Source organism: Sparus aurata, chromosome 11 (assembly GCF_900880675.1).
Source record: "Sparus aurata chromosome 11, fSpaAur1.1, whole genome shotgun sequence".
Taxonomy (NCBI): domain Eukaryota; kingdom Metazoa; phylum Chordata; class Actinopteri; order Spariformes; family Sparidae; genus Sparus; species Sparus aurata.
In genome coordinates this window covers 2,078,445-2,088,514 of record NC_044197.1, presented here as the reverse complement: position 1 = coordinate 2,088,514, position 10,070 = coordinate 2,078,445, and the positions used below count along the sequence as shown (strand labels likewise).

The following is a 10,070-nucleotide window of genomic DNA, read 5'->3' as shown; positions in this document are numbered from 1 at the left end:
AAAAGGAGAACACCCCACTCACACAGCAAAAAGTGACGTGTAAACAAAAAAAATCTTGAAAGGGGATCACACAGCACACAGGGGACCATCACCACCCAGGAGAACCACCACTGTCGGCCTTCAGCACTAGGGGGGAGAGGAGAGACACAATTAAGAGGGCTCAAAATTAGACAAATAATGACAATAACAATGCATGCCAACAAACTAAATGATCTAATAAGAAGGTGGTTTTTTATTTTAATGTGTATTTTTTATGTGTATTAAAGCAGATGAGTTGCCAATAAGAAGTTTCAGTAGTCCCGGTAGTAGTAGTTTGGTAGTATTATAATTAAAGAATAACCACCTCTGTTAAGGCTGCATAATTTGTTTATTCTATCATATATCTGCAGCATTTGACATTAGAGCTGTAAAAACCAGAGATAAAACAAAAACAAAACATATTCTTAGCTTATTAATCTTTTTATTTAGCTGATGGATTTTATGACCACATCTCACACCATTCTGGGAATTTTTGCACTTTTAAAACAAAAGCTCTGTGGTTTCTGGTCCTAAATGTCTGGATCCGTGAATCCAGCTGGTTCAGCAGGTCCAGCACAGTCCTCTCCCTCAGTAGCCTCAGCCTCTGTGGCCTGGATGGAATAACAGCAGAGGAGAACATGAGCACAACTCAACAGATGCAATAGTAAGTGAAGTTTGTTTCTTAACAAAGAAACCTCTGGCAACAGGGGCGTATAAATGGAAATTCCTTTGGGTTTTTTCAGTAAAATGGCATTTGCATATTTTTGACTGAGCCATCTTCCCTCAACAAGCTTTTCTTTTCTCAACCCTTCTTTCTTCTCTCCTTACTGTCTCTTCACTTTACCTTTTCACATCACTCCTTTACTCTCTTCTGCCTTTACTCAGTTTGCTTCCTCTTACACTCTTCTGCTCTTTTCCTAGTCTTCTCTCTCCTCACTCATTACTCTTTTACACCTTCTTATTCTACAACAGAGCAAAATTAGGTAATGCTATTGTCACCTCATGATTATCTAATCACACCTTACAACTTCACCAACACCAGTGACAGTTTGGCAATAGCATTGTGGCTTCAGTTCAGGTCTTTAACTCAGATAAACAGACGCACTGTACTATACTCAATCTTATTTTACCTCACCTAACCTACAAACAGCCAAGTCTAGTTCAAGCTCACAAAATAAATGGGTTCATACTACACAACTTACTTAACAGACCAGGCGTTTATTTCGGGATGAAAATGTCACAAACTTCGCCAGCTTCTCTGTGATTTCTCTGGCATCCTTCTGGGAAATAGTTGTCTTCTGCAAGTGAAGTTGTTGCGGCGGAGGAAACGATTCAGCCAACCAGCACTCGCTGCAAACTCTGCAGCACTGCGGGTAATACTGCTTAATTGAAACCCGGCTATTATTTGGTAATTTAAGTTACTGTACCTTATACCTTACACGGTCGCCTATCTCTGTCTTCAGCAAGCAAAAGTAAACAACTCTGCCGCGTATTCTGTTTCCGGGTACCGCGACGTAACGTTAGTTTAACTGGCGACCGTAATAACTGGAGTTTGCGTCTTTGCGCAACTTTTTTCTCTCCCGTTCAAATCGGGGACATTTTTAACCGGGGACAGGGCGGCCTAATCGGGAACTGTCCCCGGAAAAATCAGATCCATCCATCAGAAAATGAATTAATTGTTTATTTACTCATTTTCTGATTTATGGTTTAAAACACTCACGCACACACACTCATGCAGGCTTAACAAGTGGCTCAGAATCCTGGCAAAACTCGTAGCATGCAGCAAGAGTGACAGCCACGTACACACCAAAGTAGCACCACACCTAGCAGCAGGAAGCAGGCTAACCACAAGCGGCCGACCGGACCAGAACCAGGCCGTCGGAGCAGCGGCAGCAAAGCAGCAGCAGCAGGAGAACAGCGGCGAAGCAGCGGCAGCGAGGTAGCAGTGGCCAAGTAGCCGTGATTAATCAGCAGTGCTCTTACTTAGCTTTAGCGTTAGCTTTAGTGCTAGCTTAAGCGTCCATAGTTCCGGTTATAAGTCCGGCATTGGCGTCCCTTCCAAAGAGGGAGAGGGGTGAAGAGAAGCAACGTAGCGGGGAAGACAGCCACCATACAGCACAACCAGCAGACTGTTAGAGGAGCGGAAGAGGAACTTAGCACCTGGCTACAGCAGTAAATGACAGGAGCACGTCATAACTCACCAGTGCTCTGCTCGGCAGCGGTAAACAACCCCGATGGGCTCGACCGCGGTGGAGACGCCGGATTTATTAAAGAACGACGGTTTTAATTAAATGAAACACAGACGAATATACACAAAACAGCACAGAAATGTGCGCTTACCTGTGCTTGGATGCTAGTGGCAATGCAAGACCCGGAAGTGGGCGGGCCGAAGAGGCAGGAAGCAAAAGGTCAGGAAGCGGACACGGCCTACCTTTATCCCCTTGGTAAGAGCAATGATTGGCTAATAAGCCAGAGGGGCCGTGGTGCAGCCAATGAGGTTTAATTTAGCAGTGCTGCTCATTCCTACATAAGTCCCGCCTACAGACTCTCTAGCGAATGCAGTTGGTGCACGCCAAAAGGGGCGGTCCAGCTCGTTTCCCGCGTGAATTTAGTGCATTTCCCTCCAAAACTGTAGATGCCTATATAATGGCTGAGGGACCTTCACTCTGTTTGGAGCTGCTCTTCTCTGAGGACACGAACACGGTCAGTAAACTGTTCTGTATGATTCTGCTTGATGTGTCCAGTTACCTGCTCAGTACAGGTGTATTCATGTCTGTGTGGGAGGTGTGCAGATCAGTTATTACCTACAGAGCTCAGGTATCAGCAGCTCCACATAACTACCTTCATGTTGTCTAAGTTCTACATATGTGCGGGTTAACAGAGAGCCAGCCTCCCTGTTATGGCGGTTAGATTTGTTTTTGCCTCAAATGTTTCTGAAATAACTCTGAACAGAAGCCGAAGACTTCTCATTTAACTGTTAAGTGTTGAGGTAAATTCGGCTCGAACATAATCCTAATTGACCTAATTAAATCCGCGATGGACGTTATGTTTAGCTCTGTGCACCAAACTCCATTGTGATTTTGGCCGTTTTTTCTCTGCCGTGTTTATTACATGAATAATGCACAGCTAATTAAATGTAGGTCACTTTCTCAAAACAAGTTGTTAGTTTCGGTAAAGTCGGCATGTAGTAAAATTAATTTACTATTTTGAACGGCATGAAAGCTGGTTAGCTGGCCAGTGTGAGTGGTTATGTTTTATGCTATGTTAGCTAGCTGACTTTAAAGTTGTTGCAGATGCACTGCACGGTTTGGGAAACACGTTAGCAGCGGCTCAGCTGCCTTTATTAACGGGTAATGAACCGAGTACTGACACTATAAGGAGCTTATAAAGACATCTGAGTCATTTAATCGTCGTGTTTTTACAGACAGGTTTGCATGTTAGCTAACGTGTGTGTCTTGTTGGAGAGTTTTAGCTCGACGCCATTATCCTGCTGTGTAATGTTAGCTTGTTAATAGTAGCCCCACTAACGTTACAGCTGAATATCTGAGTACAGCACAATTAGCTAACAGGCTCCATGTGTTGTGTTGTGTTGTGTTGTGTAATAATGTCTCAGTATGTTAGTATGTCAGCATCTAGGAGGTCATTTTCAGCAGCTAAAGTAGTTTAACACACAATATGCAGCCTCATTGTAGCTGCACAGAATGTTTTCAGTGTTTGTCTCAGTTCTGGTTAATATGTTATTTAAATCACTGCACTGACTCCCTGTGTGTCAAAAGATAGACTTTAAAATCACATTACTTGTGTGTAAAGCACTAAATGTTCTCAGGATTTAATACTTTTAGTTTACTTTTGGTTTATCTTTAAAAAAACACATTTATTAAATCACATTATTGTGGATATAGTGCAGAGTGATGTGAGACTCCTGAAGTGATGTCATGCACATGGTTACAGACTGTTATATCATTCTTTATTATAAAATTATAATCCTGTAAGAAATCCCCTTTTTGCTGGATGTGTCTGTAATCTGATTACATCTTCTTTTTTCGTGTTACAATCAGAATAGATATACACACCACCCACACACACACAAATGCATGTGGTCATCATGTTATATTAAAGTTCTTCCTCCTCTCTCCAGGTGAACAATGGGACTTGTCTTCAGCTTCAGGTGGAACAGTTCTGACCTGTATGGTGATCAGACCCGGAGAGGAGAGACACCTGGTCCAACAAGGTCAGTGCAATGTAGTTGCAAAAATTAAAGGCAGATAGTGTGAGATGTGTCAGTTGCTGTTCATTAATACTTTAGGATCAGTAAATGATTCTAGAGGGTAGTCGAGTCTCATTCACAGGTCGTTGAATACCGATAGTTTGTGTTGGTAGAAGCCACTACAGTGTCTCTGTGAGGACACAGCTCTTTAAATTTAGCAGTATTTTAAATGTTTTTTGTTTACTGAGAGGAAATATAAACAGTCTGTCTGTTTAGAACGCCTGCATTTATTTGATCTCATTTATATGTAATATGAATGACATAATCATATTTTATTTAACATGTTGGTCTACACTGTTCAACCACAACATTAAAACAACTGACAAGTGAAGTGAAGAGTTCTGTCATTTCTGTGGATCCTCTTTGACAAACACCACCCACCCAAACACCGTTCAGACCAACTACACCTCCTCATGGCAAAGAACCCAAGGTGTCAAACTGGCCTCCTCATTCTCCAGATCCCAATCCAGCTGACCATCTATTGGATGCGCCAGAACCAACTCCCATCCACGTTGGGGCCCCCGTGGATCGTTCTTGGCTCAGACTGCATCCAGTGGAAGCTCAGTTGGATTGAGATCTGGGGAATCTGGAGGCCAGGTTGACACCTTGAGCTCTTTCCCACGTTCCTCGGGTCGTTCCTGAGCAGTTTTAGCAGTGTTGCAGGCGCGTTGTCCTGCTGGGGGGCACTGCCATCAAGGAGTGCTGCTGCCATCAGGGGGTGTACTCGGTCTGCAGCTGTGTTTGGGTGACTGGTGTTTGTCAAAGAGACATCCACATGAATGCTAGGACTCATGGTTTCACAGCCGAACATGGCATTGGAACACAATGATCCATGTTATTTATTTCACCTGTCACTGGTTCTATTATTGTCGCTCTCAGTGTATACACATGTTAAATACTTTATGAATTAGATCAAATAAATGCGTTCAGGCACTATAACCAGGCTTGTTAATATTTCCTCTCAGAAAAACAAAACCTGTTTAAATGACTTTCTCTTCCTTTGAACCCTGTGGGTTTTGAGCTAAGACTTACACATTTTAAATGGACAGCTTCATTTATGTAGGTTCAACATTAACATAAGCCTCGGCCTATTCAACCAGCAGGCCACTAATAAGGATCATATTCAGTTTCTGACGTGCAACTGTGCAGTGGTGAAGTTTTTGATTTAGCGGTTCTTGTGGTCTCATTCATGGTAGAGGTGCAGCAAACTGAGCTACAAACACCAGCAGAATGACCGGAGACATGTTAATTTCTGTCAGCATGTGTAAGGTTTTGCTTGAGCAGTTGTTAGTTTGTCTGCGTCCTTTGAGTGTATAAACTATGTTTAGCAGAGCTTGGTGTTAACATCGGCGTTCTTATTCGTGGTAGAAGTGCAGTGAAGTGAGAGCTACAACAACATCAGAACTGAGCGCAGAAGTGTTGTTTTGGAGGCCTCGTTGTATAGAGCTTTCTAGGGACAAAAGCTCAGTGACAGTAATATAGTTGTTAGTGGTCTGCCAGGCAAACCTGGTGTTATCATTGTTAGTTATAGGTTAACTGGACCGGACTTCAGCTATCTTCAATGGCAAATGCCCGAGTGCTGTCCATCAGAGCTGTAAGCTGTGTTTTCTATGAATGGCAGTAGTCAGGCCTTTGATCAGCTGCTGGTATTGGTAATAGCGTATCCTACGAGCCCTTGTGCCATCCCGCCAACTTACAGGCCCCTGTTGTTACACACCTATGGTATGGTAGAATCGTGCACAATGTGTACGTGTTTAGTTGGGCCTCGTGCCTGGCTAGGGACATGCTCAGGGCCACGGTAAAAGCTAGCTTGACGCCACTGAAGCGGCTCCGGTCTCTGCCCTCATCTGTCCATGCCGATCTCACTCGCGAGTTCAGTGTGTATGGGCGCGATGCCTTTGCTTGAAGATAATGTTGAACCTCTGTGATAAAACAAAATGAAAACAATTGCAGGAATTAATTTTCCTTGCAACTGTTTGCAACAGCATCCTGCTTGATAACACCATGCAGAGATCATTACAAAGCTGTTACAGGGCCCTCGGCCTCAATGCCCAGCAGACCACTAATAACGATCCGATTGTGTTGTGGTGACGTTTTTTGGTTGGAAGCAGATGTTGTGGTCATGTTCATGGTAGAAGTGCAGCTGACGGATAGCTACAAACAGCTTGAGCGGTTGTTAGTTTGTCTGCGTTCTTCTGAGTGTATTGAAGGTTTGTTTTCAGTTCAGGTACATTTCCACTGGAGCAGGCAAATGTGCATTCAGTGAGTGCTTGATAAGCTTTATGAAGCCTTGGAAGTTGTTGTTTTCCTGGAGAAACATCGTGGTATAACGCTTTTCAGGCTAACAGTGTTAGCTAAACAGTGTTGAGCGCAGTAAGCTACGACAACCAGTCTATCACTGTAGAGTTCTAGGCACAACAGTTCAGTAACAGCAATCCAGTTGTTAGTGGTCAGGCTTGTGTGAACCGACCAACCAGAGCAGACTTATGCCCTGCCTCAAAACCCACAGGATTCAGGGAGTTTTTTTACAGCTACTGGATAAACACGAAAAAGTATATATAGAAATATATCTTGTAATAAAATGTATATGAAAATACAAGTCTTCTCACTCTCTGAGTCCTGTTAAGAGCCCACAAAGTGCGTTATTTGACGACCTGAGAATGAGAACTCATAACGCAATTTTGTAGAAAGACAGCGTATTTTTGAGTATACCGACATCACGTAAATGAATCGATTGATTAATAATTGTCCTCTATAATGCAGCACACTGGCTTGTCTCACATTTCCTCTCTGAGGTCTCAACTTTCTGCTTTTAATGCTGTGTAGCTTAATCTATAATAATACATCACGTTTGATCAGCGAATATTTAATTTATTAATTATATGAATCTGCAAAGTAAATAGTAACTAAAGGTGTTAGACAAAGTGCAGGGAAAATATGAATAATATAGTATAAAAATATAATATAACTCAATTTTTGCAAAATATTAAAAGTATTTAACATGTATATCTACACTGTTCAGCCACAATATTAAAACAGCTGACAAGTGAAGTGAGCATTGATCATCTTGTTACAATCAAATGTTCTGCCGGGAAACTTTGAGTTCTGTCATTTCTGTGGAGCCTCTTTGACAAACACCACCCACCCAAACACCGTTCAGACCAACTACACCCCCTCATGGCAAAGAACCCAAGGTGTCAAACTGGCCTCCTCATTCTCCAGATCACAATCCAGTTGAACATCTATGGGATGCACCAGAACCAACTCCCATCCATGTTGGGGCCCCCGTGGATCGTTCTTGGCTCTGACTGCATCCAGTAGAAGCTCAGCTGGATTGAGATCTGGGGAATCTGGAGGCCAGGTTGACACCTTGAGCTCTTTCCCACGTTCCTCGGGTCGTTCCTGAGCAGTTTTTGCAGTGTTGCAGGCGCGTTGTCCTGCTGGGGGGGCACTGCCATCAAGGAGTGCTGCTGCCATCAGGGGGTGTACTCGGTCTGCAGCTGTGTTTGGGTGACTGGTGTTTGTCAAAGAGACATCCACATGAATGCTAGGACTCATGGTTTCACAGCCGAACATGGCATTGGAACACATTGATCCATGTTATTTATTTCACCTGTCACTGGTTCTAATGTTGTGGCTCTTAGTGTAAATGCTTATAGATACACTCAATCCTCGATAAACAAACACAAAACTTCCACAAATACACACAAATACTCTACAGTAACACTCAAAACCTCCACAAATACTCCACAAAAACACTCAAAACCTCCTCAAATACACACAAAACCTCCACAATAACACTCAAAACCTCCACAAATACACACAAAACCTCCACAATAACGCTCAAAACCTCCACAAATACTCCTCAAATACACTCAAAACCTCCTCAAATACACTCAAAACCCCCACAAATACACAAAAAACCTCCACAAATACACTCAAAACCTCGACAAATACACAAAAAACTTCCACAAATAAACACAAAACCTCCACAAATACATACAACCTCCACAATAACGCTCAAAAACTCCACAAATATACACTAAACTTCCACAAATAAACACTAAACTTCCACAAATAAACACAAAACCTCCACAAATACATACAAAACTCCCACAAATCCCCACAAAACCTGCACAAAGAGACGTGAAACTACCACTGCTCTTCTTTCTCATCTTGCAGGTGACGGACGGTTGAAAGGACGAATCACAAAGATGAACAAGACAAGTCAAACAATGGAGACGAGCCGCCAAAGGAGCCTGAAGGGAAAGTGTGAGTATCTTTCACCTGTACTTTACGAGGGGGATCAAACATGGCTGATATATCTGCAGAGAACTGATGGTCACTGTTCATTTCTCCAGAGCGAGAGCAGCCAGGAGCTGAAAGTGTGGGCAGAGGAACAGGCTGCTGAGGACGAGCTGGACGACGGCTTCCTGGACTGAATCCTGATTTCCTGTAATCAAGTCTTGTGGACTGACATGTTGTCTGGTTGGTGCTCGGCCCAGGACAGGAAGGCTCTGCAGCGGGTGATCCATCCATCCACAGAGCATCAGTGACAGAGGAGAGGTGAGGTGTCTGCTCAGAGCTCAAAGAATACTGAAAAGACAAACAGAACCAGAAGGAACTACTGACATAGCTTCTGTCCTCAGGCTGTGAGACTCCCGAACATCCTCAGCAAAATAGACGGCTTTGGTTTCTGTCCGTCTGTGATGTAGCATTACAGTTTTTCTTAATTGTTAACGTTCAAATACTGGTACATGAGACACAATGACCACAACATGTAACTCATGCACCAACTCCCTGAACCAGTTCTGCTAAACTACAAGCACAATTCCTGCTCAAAATTCTAAAGTTAATTGCCCTACTATCCACACTGACTCATCACATGGGCAAACACCTGTCACAGTTTTACAATTAGCAACCAGAGCTTCAGCATACAGTTTTTCTCAATTGCTAAAACACAATTTCTGAAACCTTGCTCCATTTTCCGAAAACCTTAAACACAATTCCTCAGCTTTAAGCACTATTTACAAAACCTCTGACTTCTCGTGCAAAATGAAACTTTCGCCTCAAAACAGATTTGCCTGTGCTCAAAACCAAACACTGCCCTCAAATCATAAACAAAGCGATCAAAATGATATACACTATCAAACAGTCAGTAAACAATACACGAAAAAATAGAAAACACGTTCAAAACATAGAATTCCTTAGGGAGAAGTACATTTTTAATCTCAAAACAAATTTAATATTTTTCTGTCATTGTCTTTTGATCAATGAAAACATGTTCTATCATAGTAGCTCAAAATTGATCAGAAATTATACTCTGCTTTGCTGTGCAATTTTTTTTGTTCCTCCTCCTCCTTGCACCCCTATTTTTACAGCACTGTACCCTGCATCTCACAGACTTGTCCTTTGTTTCTGTGATACTGTAATTCTTGTTCTTTGTTGATATGAACCTGTAACCAGTCAAATCTATTGAACAGTCAGTACTGTAAACAAATGGAAGTTTGTTTATTGTACAGTATACAGCCTACAATGCACTGTACTACAGTATACAATACAAAAATCAAAGGAGTAAACGTGATCAATGTGCTTCTTCTTGTCTTTGGGCTGGGTCAGGCCAGAGCACTTCGTCGACATCACAAGCAATATTTTCCCTCCTGAGGCAACGGGGAATCTGAACTGGCTTATATTGGTTGTTTCACATGATTTGAAACGAGTGAAATCAATTTTGAGTGGTTGTGTTTAATCAATGACGTGAAAACAGTCTGCACAATTAGCTAAA

General features: G+C 42.5%; 1 long non-coding RNA gene across 1 annotated transcript; it reads left to right on the top strand.

The window, feature by feature from the left end:
* Positions 1–4,208: 4,208 nt before the first annotated feature.
* Positions 4,209–9,658, top strand: LOC115591824 (uncharacterized). Its single transcript, XR_003986021.1, has 3 exons — positions 4,209–4,249; positions 8,468–8,557; positions 8,647–9,658. It is a non-coding gene; the product is annotated as an uncharacterized LOC115591824 (long non-coding RNA).
* The last annotated feature ends 412 nt before the right edge of the window (positions 9,659–10,070 follow it).